This window comes from Protopterus annectens, chromosome 2.part1 (assembly GCF_019279795.1).
Source record: "Protopterus annectens isolate FY-2018-M chromosome 2.part1, PAN1.0, whole genome shotgun sequence".
NCBI classification, from domain to species: Eukaryota; Metazoa; Chordata; order Ceratodontiformes; family Protopteridae; genus Protopterus; species Protopterus annectens.
Window position 1 is genome coordinate 1,211,713,950 of NC_056729.1, and position 14,253 is coordinate 1,211,728,202.

At 37.4% G+C, this 14,253-nt stretch overlaps 1 long non-coding RNA gene across 1 annotated transcript in view; it reads left to right on the forward strand.

Annotated features, from left to right (window-relative positions):
- Window positions 1–3,641, forward strand: part of LOC122794766 — a 151,205-nt gene extending 147,564 nt beyond the window's left edge. The window contains exon 2 of the long non-coding RNA XR_006363693.1: window positions 3,144–3,641. This is a non-coding gene — a long non-coding RNA (uncharacterized LOC122794766). The remainder of the gene's footprint in view (window positions 1–3,143) is intronic.
- The last annotated feature ends 10,612 nt before the right edge of the window (window positions 3,642–14,253 follow it).

Sequence of the window (14,253 nt, forward strand, 5' to 3'; positions counted from 1 at the left end):
CCAAAATTAATGGGGGGACAAAGGACCAAAAATAAGAACATTTTTTTAAATCTTGCTTGTATAAACTTAGCAAGTTGTTAGAATAAAACATTTTGTGTTACCATACATTTTCTGAAGGATATGAAGCCTGAAACTTAAATGGTTATCATTATTTAGTGAATTCAGTCCTCAATGATTTTCAAGAAAACCACAAGGTTTAAGAGGAGCACACTAAAATTATGAGGCAAAAATCTGGACATTCTGCGAAAATCAGGACAGTTGTGAGGTATGACCATAAGTAGGCCCAGATTTAACACCAAAAAATAAACCACATTGGTGGAATCCTCACCTTAACAGGCTATATAACAAAAGAAAAAGAAGTCATGGCCAAAATCAGAAAGAGCAACTCTCATAGAAAAAAATCAGAGAGCTCTCTCTGATTCAAATAAACAAGAAACTAAGAGGTCTAATAAGGTCCAACAAGGCCAGTTACGGGGTCAGGATAGCTTCCTAGGCTAAGGACAACCACAAGGCCTTCTTCAGCTATGTTAGGAACCTTAAAGGTTAACATCCAGCAGTTTGCAGAACTGGTGGTAAATGGCACAACCTTCACTGACTAGGGTGATAAAGCAAATCTTCTGGCTGATAAATTTAACTTCAACCACGTATGCAGGAAGTTGCTGAAGGCTGCAGGGGAGAAGGCAAAAGAGGTACTTATCAGTCTACTGTAATGGAAGCATATCTATGACAGAAGATGCATTTAGTGTAAGGATAAACTACATTTGGAATGACTACATAGAAATTTCATAGAAACGTACAAATGAAGCTAATGTTGTACTTACATGGTATGTAACTCAGTAGCCATATATTCAAAAACTAGAGAAAAAAAGTGCTGTAGTACTGTAACACACTTGGTGTTGTCGAGAGCGACAACCACAGAGGTGTGGTAAGAAGCTGTTAAACACTTGATTCAGACTGTTAAATACTTCAGATGGACTTCAGAAAAAAGTCTAATTGAAGTGTTGATCCTGGCAGCAGAAGTTGCAAAAGTGGTTTGACACAGGCTTATTAAGGGCTTCATCCCTGGACTATAACTGGCCCTGCTCAGAAGTGTTCAAATAAGATTGCTATAGCTTGTGTTTGTGGTTGGTGGGGGCTGGCAACAGTGAGATTATTATTTCTTAAATTCTCCTTGCAATCAAACTTCAGAGGTAAACACAGAAGTTTACTACATCTTGTTTGGGACTGGGGAAAGTAAGGTCATTATTTCTTGAATTTTCTTCACGAGTAAACCTTAGGTCACTGGGCTTTTGTGGGTCTGTGACAGTGCGATCATTATTTCTTTAGCTTTTTACACAATCATTCCTCACAGGTATGCACACAACATCGCTATAGCTTATGTAGGGGCAGTGTACTGTCTAGGAGCTACAGGTTGGAATAGGTGACTGTGATAATTTTTTTCTCTTTTCATTTCACACATGAGGCTTGTAAGGCTGATAGGACTTCAACTACCCAGGTTTGTTGTAGGCCACCTTTACAGAGGAGCACTAGAAATGTATACAGATGCTAACTTTGGGAGGTAGGGGTAAGTTGGCATATTGTAAACATACATTTGTTAGGAACTTAAACTATGTTATTATATTTTGCTTGTCAGATGGATACGCAGATGGTAGCTGTCTTTTTTTTTTGGGGGGGGGTAAACAGGCAAGCTGTATGATGTGTGACAACAGCAACTTGAAATATATGACTGAGACCATGTATTCATTTAGTTTCATCCCAATCTAACATCAGAAAGATATAGAGAAGGTGACTATCTTTTTTTTTTCCTTTTGATAGGGAGATAAACACTTTTCTAAGATATGACTCACATATTTTTACAAGCATTTATATTCTCAGATTATTATTAATAACTTTTTTGTCAATAATGATCATTAAACCTTGGGTACAACTTATTTCTTCCGTGAAAGAAAAAAATAATATTTTTATCCCATGCATGGGTCACCTCAAAATATCTATGGTATGATCACAGTTATTCCTTTTAGGGGTAATATATAATTATCAACCATGAGATAGGTAAGGCCAATCTATAGCCAAATAGCATAGGTTATTTTGAACATAAAAGGGAAATTAGGTAGGCTTAAAATGGCCCACAAGAGCAGCTAGCCTAGTACTTACCTATGAACCTATAAGACTGAACTTTTTAGTTAGTTATGATTTTTGTCCAGGCCATAATTGTAACAAAGGGATGGGAGAAAATGTCTAAAATGTACCTCACAGCATCTAGAATTCCAAAGCTTCTGGCCCAAACAGCCTCCAGACTATCAGCTTAATTATATTATTTCCCCACAATTGTTACACTGCAGTGCTGACCATTTAGTGAGTTATGAAAGGATGCAGGATGAAAATAAAAGAGTAAGAATGAATTTCTTTCTTTCTTTAGCTGCAATTTTAGTTCGGCCATCTTTGTCTCAAAAGGTTTTTAAAAAAATCTCTGAAATGTAGCTTAGATCATCAAGAGCCCAATGGCTTCGAGGGGGGGGGGGGCTCTGGCTTAATTTGATGATTTCCTCCTCCTTTATTATGGTTTAATCATTGATAGTTATGATATATTGAAGCAATGCAGGAACAATCTAATGTGTACAACACAGTAAGGAAAAACAAGGAAAAAGTCATCTAAATGGTCTAAGACCAGGACACCCATGAAATCCTTTCCCAAGGGTTTCATTTCACCAAAGACCAGAGTCAAAATATTCAGTACTGCCAAGGACTGCCCAATTTAAGGGCATCACACAGCTTATGTTACTCTCCATAAAACATTTTATAACAGTATAATGCCTGGATATGAATAAAAGCATGCACAAATGATGAAAAGTGGAGATATTAAAGTTAGAGTACTTAAAACAAGCACTTTCTTTTTGGATAGTCCAGTATGTTTTTTATCATTTGGGTTAGATTTTTTTCCATACATCAGTGTTCTTTTTTGTTTGAACCTATAAAAATCTTGAAGCTACAGAAACTATGGGTCAGCACCTTGCAAACTATATTTTCACACAACAAAGAACAGCACAACTTCTAAAATACAAAAGCTTGACCTTTGTGATTTTTTTTCTGTATTCAGACCAAGTACATTTTCCACTGCTTATGAACTATTGATTGCTTTTCAGTAAACCACCGATACCAAAACTTGTTGAAGAACAAAAGGAAGGGTCAGAACAAATTGAAAGGATCAGCACATGACTAGATGTGAGCTTAAGAATCACAAGAAGTGAACAGATAAAGAAGACAGCAGAAGAAAGATAAACTGAACAAAGAAGAAACAAGGCACCAAACTAGAGTAAATCACAAGTGTTGCTAGAAGCAAAATAATCATATAAAACAGAGAACAGAAGCAGAACCAAATAACACACTGTGTAAAATTTGAGGAGTCACAGCCCACGCAGAAAACAGAATAGACAAAGACTGCAGAGAAATGATGGACAGAATGGGAAAAAGGGGAGAAGGAGAAGGAGAGACAGTACCTAGAAAGAAACAAGAACAAATTCAGGAACATTGGAGCTAAGATCCCATAGAGGAAAACAGTAGGTCATATGGTCACATCTCCAATAAGAAGTAATAAAGGCAAAGCAATGCACACCAAAGAAACAATAAAAAGCTAGAAGACATCACTTTTTTCTCTTTTTTTATTACTATTTGTCTTGAATTTAGTTAACTAAACCAAATAAGAGTGAAACTATGCCAGGGGACAAACGGAACAGTAATAATGTTAACTAAGCTCATCAGAGTAGAACAAAACAAGGAAATTCAATGAAAAACAAAAGAGGTGATGCTTTACCTTGAATTAAAATTAAACAAAATGCCACACTGTGTTTTACAAAAAAGTTAGGTATGGAGAATGATGGGGGGGGGGGTTAGAGAAGCTGATATATGCCTTTTTTTACATTTCTTGATGTTTTGTGAATCAGTTTATCTAACAAGACTGAGGTCCATTTTCGGTGAAAGCCCTGAAACAAATTCACATGCAGTACAATGATTAGCAATCACACAGAATGAAATAAAATATATAAAATTGCAATATTTACAAGAAAATGCATACAAGAATAAACAGTTCTCACATATGAATTAAACATTCATATTAAGTTGCATGACAATTACACCAATTACAATATAGTAAAAGGGTGCACTGACCATGCTCAGAAACTGGCAAAAAGATAAGCTTGTTACATATGTTCAGAGGTGTTATGCTGCATTAGGGAATTGAGACCTGTACATCGTCAGTCTGTTTGGAGAACAAACATTCTCCAGCAGTGTGTAATGTACAGGTAATGCTCACTCAAAAATAAATCTGCTGCTTCATGGAAGTATATAAAGATGCTGAGAAGCTTGGACAGTAGAAAGATAATCAAATGGCTGCCATTTTTAAACTCTTTAAACAATGCTTTGTTGTTTAGGAAGTGTAAAGTACAAATAAAAAGTAAATTAAATAAAAAGTGTATGTGGTTTGTGTGTGTGTGTGTGTGTGTGTGTGTGTGTGTGTGTGTGTGTGTGTCTGTGTGTATTTGTTTGTGTGTGTGTGTGTGTGTGTGTGTGTGTGTGTGTGTGTGTGTGTGTGTGTGTGTGTGTGTGTGTGTTGTGTATGTGTGCATGTGTTTCTGCCTGTGTGTGTCAGTGCGCGCATGCTTTCATATGTAAAAGTGTATGCAAGAGAGTAAGAGATTTACAAGAGAGACAGAACACTGACTGCAACGGGCAGTCAATCAACGTAGAGGTATAACTCTTAAATTCTGGCAGTATTGATTGTTTTAATTCTCAGCAAATTACCAAGAATTAAGTACACAGCACGGCAATATAGACAAAATCAGGGAACAGTAGAGTGGGAGAGGAAAGTGGAAGGGGATAGGGAAGTAGAAATAGAGCCACAATGCATTGTCTTTTTTAAATAATAGGCATTGTGGATGGATGATTCTGAGGGTGAAAGTGGTTGTAGTGTGTGTGTGTGTGTGTGTGTGTGTGTGTGTGTGTGTGTGTGTGTGTGTGTGTGTGTGTGTGCATGTGCGTGTGTGTCTCAGAGACAGAAAGAGAGAGAATGTGTTTGTTTCTATATACATGTGTGTGTATATGTCTGCCTGTATTTCTAAATGTGTGTATATATGTGTATAGACATGAAATAATTACATAACGTATATTTTGGTTGTGAAATACTTCCTCCAACAACAATTACATATACTAGAGCAAGTCTGAAACCATAGGTGGAGGAACTATTTTACATCAAAAATATAAAGAAATAATAATATAGTAATAATAAATAAATAAAACAAAACAATTTAATGGATAGCCCCTTATCTAGTTGCAGTTATACCCCCAAGGATGTATGTTACTGTGTAAATAATGCCTTTCCAGGGGGTGTGGAGGTGCTCTGCCTGTGGCATCAGGCCACAAAACATCCCTAGACGTGAGTTATTTACACAGTAACACACACCCTATTGGAATTATTGCTTGCAAGTCACATGGAAAATCACAGCATAAAACAATGTCAAAAAATTGTAATGGCTTCAAATGCCACAATATACTTCACACTGCCACATATAAAAAGTGTAACAGAGAGGTGTCTAACAGTTCATTAAGCTGTTGATCCCTCAGAGGCATAGTTAGCTTCCCTCTGTCTGTGTACAACATTAAGTGTATTACAGCATTTAAAGCTTTAAAACACTTCACACTCATACATTTATTTTTACTTTGTAACTCATAATATATCAGAGTATCTAAAGCTGCATGTGCTACGAATAATTATACCTTTTTCAGTCAACCCCACTGGTTATGTGTTCTCAACATAATTGTTAAGATTCACCTCTCAAGATTCATTCTCAAGGTGATTTTCTCCACATCCATTTGTCAAGAACATAACAAGTGGGCGATGATGCTATGATCCGAAACCCAATCATGATCCTTCATAATATGCATAAATGCGTAAATAATGCTCACATATGAACTAAACAACCTAAGACAGCAATGTATTGAACAGTAGTGATGCCACCAAATGTTTCTCTGGGATCAGTTTAGTGATGGTGCTAGGCATCTAATTTTTCCTGCTCAGACTGGTAAGTTGAAAACCATGCTACATACAAGATACTGATAGATTTAATCTTAAAGTATTATTATGATAGCAATACACCTGCACTGATACTTCACCCTTGTCTAGTGTTGCCAAAGAGATATTGAATAATACCCATATGTTGTTTATATTGTCATAATGTTCATAATTCTCTATACATAACTCAAGAACCAAACTCCGCAGGCAGAACTGATTAGCTTGATATGAAAACACACAACTAGATGAAAAATGTTGAAATATTGCTGAAAATATTTGTGCAGGTTGAATGATTACTTGGGTATTTTAAGGTATTGAGAAAACATTATGAACATTGATATTTACTATGTTGAATAGAGGATTATAAAATACAATTTAAGACCTTAATTGCTACCACTGTAAAGGTTAGTCTGTGTGTATTAGTTTCCCATTTTGAACTTCTCTAGTAATACTTATGGTTCTAAATATATGAAAATTTTCTGAACTGTGAGGCTGTAACTTGATTTTGTCAAAAGACTGAAGACGCAGCATTGGAAGTTATGAGTACAAACAGAATGAAGGATAAACACATGAATTACCTAAGAAAGCAATGCATAAAGATAATCACAGGTCTGAACAGTGTGTGCATGTTTGCATATATAAAAGGGCTGAACAATTTAGCATGAATAAGTAACCAGATCAGTGAAGAAATGAAATGCCATATACACAAAGCACAATAAGCAAAATCTTGACTGCATAGCATATATAGTGACAATGATGATTTAGAATGAGAGCTCATGCATTCAGCGGAATGGTAATGAAAAAGGCAGTTTCACATCAGTGATAGAAAATAACATTCATTATGTGCAGAAGCAGACATAGTCTATTTATGACTGAAACAATGACCTTATAATGAAGGCAACAGAGTGACAATGAGGGAGAAGCTAACAAAGGAAGTGTGTTAATGTTGGGGAAATTTTGGCAATAGACAATGGACACTTTCTGAGAAAGGAGAGGAAGATAGCATGAAGCCTAAGCACTGGCTTCATCCCAGTGGAATAGAAAACAGTTACTGTCATCCCATAGCACAAAGGGGGTACATTCATGGACCCTGGGAACTGTAGACCCATTAGCCTGACCTGCCTTATCTGCAAGGTCATGAAACAAATCACCATGGACCTTATTGACAAAGATATAAGAAATCTCCAAACACTCAACCCCACCCAGTTTGGCTTTGTCAAGGGGAGATCATAGGTTCATAGGTTCATAGGTCGGTACTAGGCTATTGGCCCTAGGGCCTATATAAGCCTAGCCAAATGGTACCCTGGCTTTTGCCACCCAAGAAAATTATTTGCCTGTGCCCCTGTCAAGCAGAGCCACAAAAGTGATCCCCAGGGTGAATTTCCTATCTCCCATCCAATCATCAAGATTTTTCTTGAAGAGTGCTAATGAGGAGCTTTGTTTGATATAGATAGGTAGTTTGTTCCAGAGTATGGGAAGTCTCTGAGATAGGAATCTATCCCTCCAGCATGTTCTGTTTATTGTGGTGACAAGGTTTAGGTCCCTAGAGCGTGTAGCTCAGAGGGACTGGGATTTCTTTATGTGAAGTATGTCCAACAGCTCTGGGTTTGACATAGCTTTGTATGCTAGGCAGAGATTGCCTCTGAGTAGGCGATATGCAACAGAGTAAAGCTGGAGTTTTTTGAGATGGTCTGCATAGGGCATCTGTTTGAGGCTGGTAATCCTTTTTGTGAGGTATTTCTGTGGCCTTTCCAGTTGTAGATATCTTGTGAGGTACATATCAAAAGGGGCATTGTACTCTATAATGGGTCTAATGAGTGATGAGTAGAGGGGAACAATGACCTCTTTTTTCCTGGATGAGAAACCTTTTGTGATGAGGTGTGCCACGTAGAAGGATTTCCTGACTACTGTGGCGATGTGATTATCAAAGGAGAGACTACTGTCCAGGGTGGGAGGATAGCATAATGGTTACGGTGTTTACCTGGCAAACACAAGGTGCAGGGTTTGATTCTCACATGGGGTAATTGGCTAGGCTTAAAATGGCCCACAAGGGGCAATTAGCCTAGTACTAACCTATGAACCTATGTGTCCTAAGGTCTCTTATCACACTTTCGGTGTTAGGTAGACTACCGCCTATGTGGTAGTTCATGGGTACAGAGTTTTTACCAAAAGGGATGACAATGATCTTTTTGGCATTGAGCTTGAGGACATGGCTTTGACACCAGGCATCTAAATCAGTGAGGCCCTTTTGTAGGACGTCCACATCATTAGATTTGATTATGGCTCCTAGTTTGCAGTCATCTGCGAACTTTGCTAGCCAAAGACCTTCTGTGTTAGCCTGTACTTCAGAGAAGTAGATACCAAACAGGAGAGGACCTAGGACTGAACCCTGTGGTACTCCACTTGTCACTGGTCTGAAGTTGGATTTAGAGTCTGCTACTTTCACAGTATGGGTTCGGTCAGTGAGCCAGTTGGCAACCCATCTTGTGACATAGGGATTTATACCTAGTTTAGTGAGTTTGTCTATAATTCCAGAGATCATGCCTGTTAAACTTGGTGGATGTCTTCAAGACAATCACCAAAGCCCTAGATGAGGGCAAACCTGTGCATAAGGCCTACCTAGACTTAGCCGAGGCCTTTGACACACTCCCCCACTCATGTATCATTGATAAACTCACACAGCTGGATATCAATCCATATATTGTGAGGTGGGTTGCAAAACTGGCTCACTGACAGAACTCATACAGTCAAAATATGGGACTCTACCTCCTCCAGTAGACCCATAACCAGTGGTGTTCCACAGGGATTGGTTCTGAGACCCCTACTGTTTGGAATCTACTTCTCCAAAATACAGGCTAAAACTAAAGGACTGTGTTTGACAATGTTTGCTGATGACTGCAAACTGGTAGTGATCATTGAAACCCCTAGTGATGTTAACATCCTACAACAAAGCCTTACACAAACTAATGACTGGTGCCAAAGTCATGGTCTAAAACTTAATGCAAAAAAATGTATTATCATCCACTTTGGCAAGGGTGATGTTCCTGCAAACTACAACATCAATAGCAATATCCTGAACACATAGTCAGTGGTGAGGGATCTGGGCGCATAGGTCGACAGCAACCTTAACTTCCATCACCATGTGTCCACAGTGGTACGGAGGGCATTTTATATTGCTCATCTCATTAGCAAGGGCATTGCCTCCAGGAAAAAAGAGGTTATAACCCTCCTGTACTCTTCCCTCATCTAGCTAATAATAGAATACAATGCTCCCTTTGGTATGTTCCTTTCCAAACACCTGCAGCAATTGGAGAGATCACAAAGGTTCCTTACAAAGAAAATTCAGGGTCTTTAAGATCTGTCTTATGCAGACAGAATGAAACTATTGTCACTTTACACTGTGTCGTACAGACTGCTCAGAGGTGACCTGTGGCTTGTATATAGAGCAATCTCTGATCCACCTTTAATGGAGATGCTGCACATTTGCAAGTCAAATGGCACACAGGTCATTCTCTCAAAGGATCTTAACCTGGTATATGACATCAACAGAACTTGCTGGAGAAACAGATTTGTCTCACAGAGGTTGACCTAACTTTGGAACAAGCTTCCTATTCATGTTAAACAAAGCCCCTCATTTACCCTATTTAAGCATAATTTGATGACTGGCTGGGTAACCAGAAATTCACCCCTAGGGTTCCACTTGTGTCCCTCTTGGACAGGGGCAATAGGTTCGGATTTTAGTGTCTGCTTGAACCAGACACCCTTGGGAACATAGGTTGAACTTGGCTAGGCTTGTAAGGGCCCTGGGGTTGTTAGCCTAGTAACCTCCCATGATCCTATGATCCTAGGATCCTGTGTGTTATGATGGATAATTAAAGCACATACAGTTGGTGTTCAATTTTATTTTGAATTTGGAGAGTAAACTACAACAGCAAATGCCCAATGAGAGCTTACTCTAGAAGCTGGTAAGGTGGTTAGAAAAGAGTACATCACCATGGGGGTTGTTACTTCTTGTTTTCTGTATAAGATAGGATAGATAGAGCATATATTTCTATGGAGCTGAAAGTAAGTGGTACAGGGGTTTTGTAATGGCAGCAGAAGTCAAACTGGAGCAAAAAGAAGTTAAGTTTATTTGTGTAAGAACTGACAGGACTTTAGAATACTGGAATGAACTAGAAATAAGGGACAAAAACTGGAATAAGGCTGGGATGAATGTCTTCATCTATTAATTGCCCAAAACTGTGCTGAACAAGTGCCAGTCTCTCCTTTATGTGCTAAATCTTCTTGTACCTTTCAGAATAAAAGTCTGCATACACTGTAGTTCAGTTAAGAATGCTTTATTATGTACAGTGGAAGAAGATGTCGGTAATATCCATATCAAATCTTACCGCCTCCAATAACAGTGTTGATAAACTGAAATAGTCTGCATCTTCTGCACTCATGATACTGTCTGTAAATTCTGTACTCAGACTGTTATTTTGTCCATAATTTCTGCACTCATATTCTTTTCTTTCTGAATAATATAATTAATATTCTGGAATTCTGGGTATCTGACCTGACCTCTGCACTCAATCTCGAGTGTCTGTACCAAACGCCATAGTACTGCAGTGCAATGACTTTCTGCTTATCAGTCAGAACGAGCTAACTAAACTGTGTCTGAAGTAGCTGCTAATAATCCCAAAATGCTGTAGATTTCTACATGACTCTTTAACCTTGGTTCCCAAGCCTAGTTCCATCTAACAAGATCTGTCTGTACTCAGTGTACTGCACATTCTGTTAGCACATTTTATTCTTCTCAGTATTCTTGACTTGAAGACTATGGAAAAAATCTTTTCTATTGAATCTGCATATAAAATGAAAGATATATGTCTGCTTTAATATGGCTGCATTTCTAGGTCTATGCAAAGAGAATACTATATTTATGTCTAACAAAATAATTTTAAATGAAATCTTATTTTACAATTTCTCCTGAGATACCTGAACACATGTATCTATTTATGTAGTTACTTTAAAATATGAAATATAATATGAAGAAACAGGCCTAACCTTATATTTTCAGGCCTATGCAAGGTCTGTTCTACTAATTGTATTTATGTAGGGTTTATTCTGTAAAAATTATCTCTGAAATTACTGAAATGGGATTTACTTCTATAATTACTTTATAAATCTAATAATATAGTCTGCAAAGGATACTATAATGATCACTAGAACTAATACAACAGTTATAATTTTTTATCTGGTAAATAAACTTGCAATTTTAATTTTGACCACTATGTGTCACTTGAACATCTATGGTCTGTTAATTATTTAAAAATCTTTGGATTGAAGTTATAATTTAATTATAACTGGACAATTATTTAACATGTTATAACTGGTAAACTCTCTTTTTTACACCTATAATATATACATCTTGAAGCATAGTTACGTATTAACTTGTTTCTGTAAATCTTCAGCTAGATTTGTTACAAATAATTATATTTGCCTTTTTAATTTCTATGTGCTGTAATAGATGTCTGCCTTTTGAATTTGTGTCTTAAATGTCCTGTAAATATTGATGTGCTGTAATAGCAGAAGTACCTTTACTAAAAAACTGTTGCTGTCTGTATTTCAGATCTATACCTTTGCATACCCTGTCAGTGTCTTTTTAAGTTTCTGTCTAATGTACAATAATTATTAGGTAATGTGCTCTGTATTCTGTAAGTTAATTAACAAATTAAGCCTGCCCTGTTATGCCTTGAGTATATTAAATAACTACGACTACTTATTCTTTAGATAACTTATCTTAATAAGTCTTCCACAAATAATTCTGTCACATTACCCTTAAAACTAAAGACAAGTATGATATAATTGCATGTAACTGAGTATGAATGTTATTTATTTATTTTTATTTATTACCGGGAAAGTCTGACTGGACACAGGTCCTTTTTCAGCGGAGGCTGACTGAAATCTGACTGAAATGTACTAAACTGAGCTCATAACTGAGTATAAATGTTATATTCTGAAACGTGACTGAAATTTACATTAAAGTGATACATATTTATATACAACATCTCAAATAGCTGTGTATAAATGTCACATTCTGGAAATTAACTAAATCAATACTAATGGAATACCTTTTCTGCCAGAACTAATACTAAAGGAATACCTTTTCTGCCACTATTATTTGAACACAGATAAAAGCATAAACTGAAATTTGGTAAATGTTATATTCTCGAACATGCCTACCTCACCCCACCCCTCAAGAAAAAAAAGTTAAACACCACTCACTGAACCAAAAAAACACTAAAGTGAATGAAAATGCACAGTGGATACCATAGACCTGATTTAGGTTTTGACCACAGCAGATAAAAGAAATGTATGGCACTAATTTACACAGCGTAATGATCTATTAATGAACATGCCCAACAGCAGCAATGCTCATAATCAGATTATAATGAAAACAGTACATTGTAAGTTTATTGAAGACATCACTAAAACACAAAATACAAACTTTGCTACTTATAAATGCAAACTACCCTGTAACAATGACATGGTTTAGCACAATCTCAAATACACTGCTTTAACTTCTGAGCATGCATCCGCAAAAAAAAAATAAACAGGAAAAAAGTCCGTAAACATTTTAACTTTTAAAAATACTTTTTGCAAGAGAAGTAAAATAAAATACAATGTACAGCAGACTCCATGGGCTCCTTTTACCTCAAAACATAGCAATTGAGTAATTTACCCAGCACAGTGATGCAATAAACAGGCCCAAGTAAAGGCAGCACACCCATATTCACATTACAAGCAAAGCAGGACATTTTAACCTTATTAAAAATGCATAAAAAAACAAATGCACACATTTACAAGTATAAATTAAAACAATCTTGAAACAGCTTCAGCTAGTTGGCAACATGTACCTACTAGAATAATAAATATACTACATTAAAGTTAAGATTCCCCCTCAAAAGGTAATCTTGTACCCACATACACATTGACTTGCAAGAACTAACAGGAAAAATTACCCAAACAATATATCCTAACTTCCTGAAAACAGCATTAAATTGCACACATTTCCACACAAAAAAGTGCAAACTATGCTCGAACATTTTCTATCTGCAAACAGAAAATACACAGAAAAAGCTACGACAATAGAAATACATCACACTAAATTTATATTTCACTGCCCCCCACCAGAAATAAACAACTTCTATACACACAGTTCAGCCTTTTGAAAGTAATGCTTCCAAATCATACCCCCAAGAACAATAACAATTACATATACATACAGGTTATATACCTTTAAAAACTACTACTCAGAAATCTCAAAATAACCACTGCACAGATTTAAATACTGCATACTGCACCCCCATCTATCTCTAAACATTAAAAAGTTAAACCACAATATATTCCCATTTTAAACTACTACTCAAAAATCTCAAAATAACCACTGCATAGATTTAAATACTGCATACTACATCCCCATCTACCTCTAAACATTAAAAACTTAAATAAAGCACAATATTCCCATTTTAAATAACTAAAGCCACAAAGTACTATGTTATGTACTTACCACTATCACAGTTTTTGCTGGGCTAGCTTGCTTCCTTCCTGCTGGAATGGCTAGTTGGATGACTGGCTCTGTCTGCTCAAGTGGCTGGGCTGGCTGGCAGGCTCCCTTGCTGGCTAGCAGGCTCCCTTGCAGGCTGGCTTCTTTGCTGGCTGGCTGGCTTCTTTGCTGGTGGGCTGGCTGGCTTCTTTACTGGCTGGCTGGCTGGCTTCTTTACTGGCTGGCTTCTTTGCTGGCTGGCTGGCTGGCTTCTTTGCTGGCTGGCTTCTTTTGCTGGCTGGCTAGCTTCTTTGCTGGCTGGCTGGCAGAACTTTCAGATATTTTTTCCTTCGCAGCTGTAGAGCACTAAAGCAAACTGCTCTACAGCTGCAACCTTTATTGGGCTCTTCTAGGTAAATCCCCGCCCCCTCCAATCCCTGCAGCCAATTACTGTTTAAATGACACCACCCGGACCTAGCAGGGAATCCCTCTAACTGCAGGTCCGGGTTGGTGATGTAGCCACATTGCTGTGGAAAAACTGGAAGTATTTTCGGCTTTTCCACGGCAACAGCAATTCCCACTGTTGGTGAATGCGGGAAGCGGGATGAGAAAGCTCAACCCGTGAGTGTCCCGCTGACAACGGGATGGGTGGCAACCATAT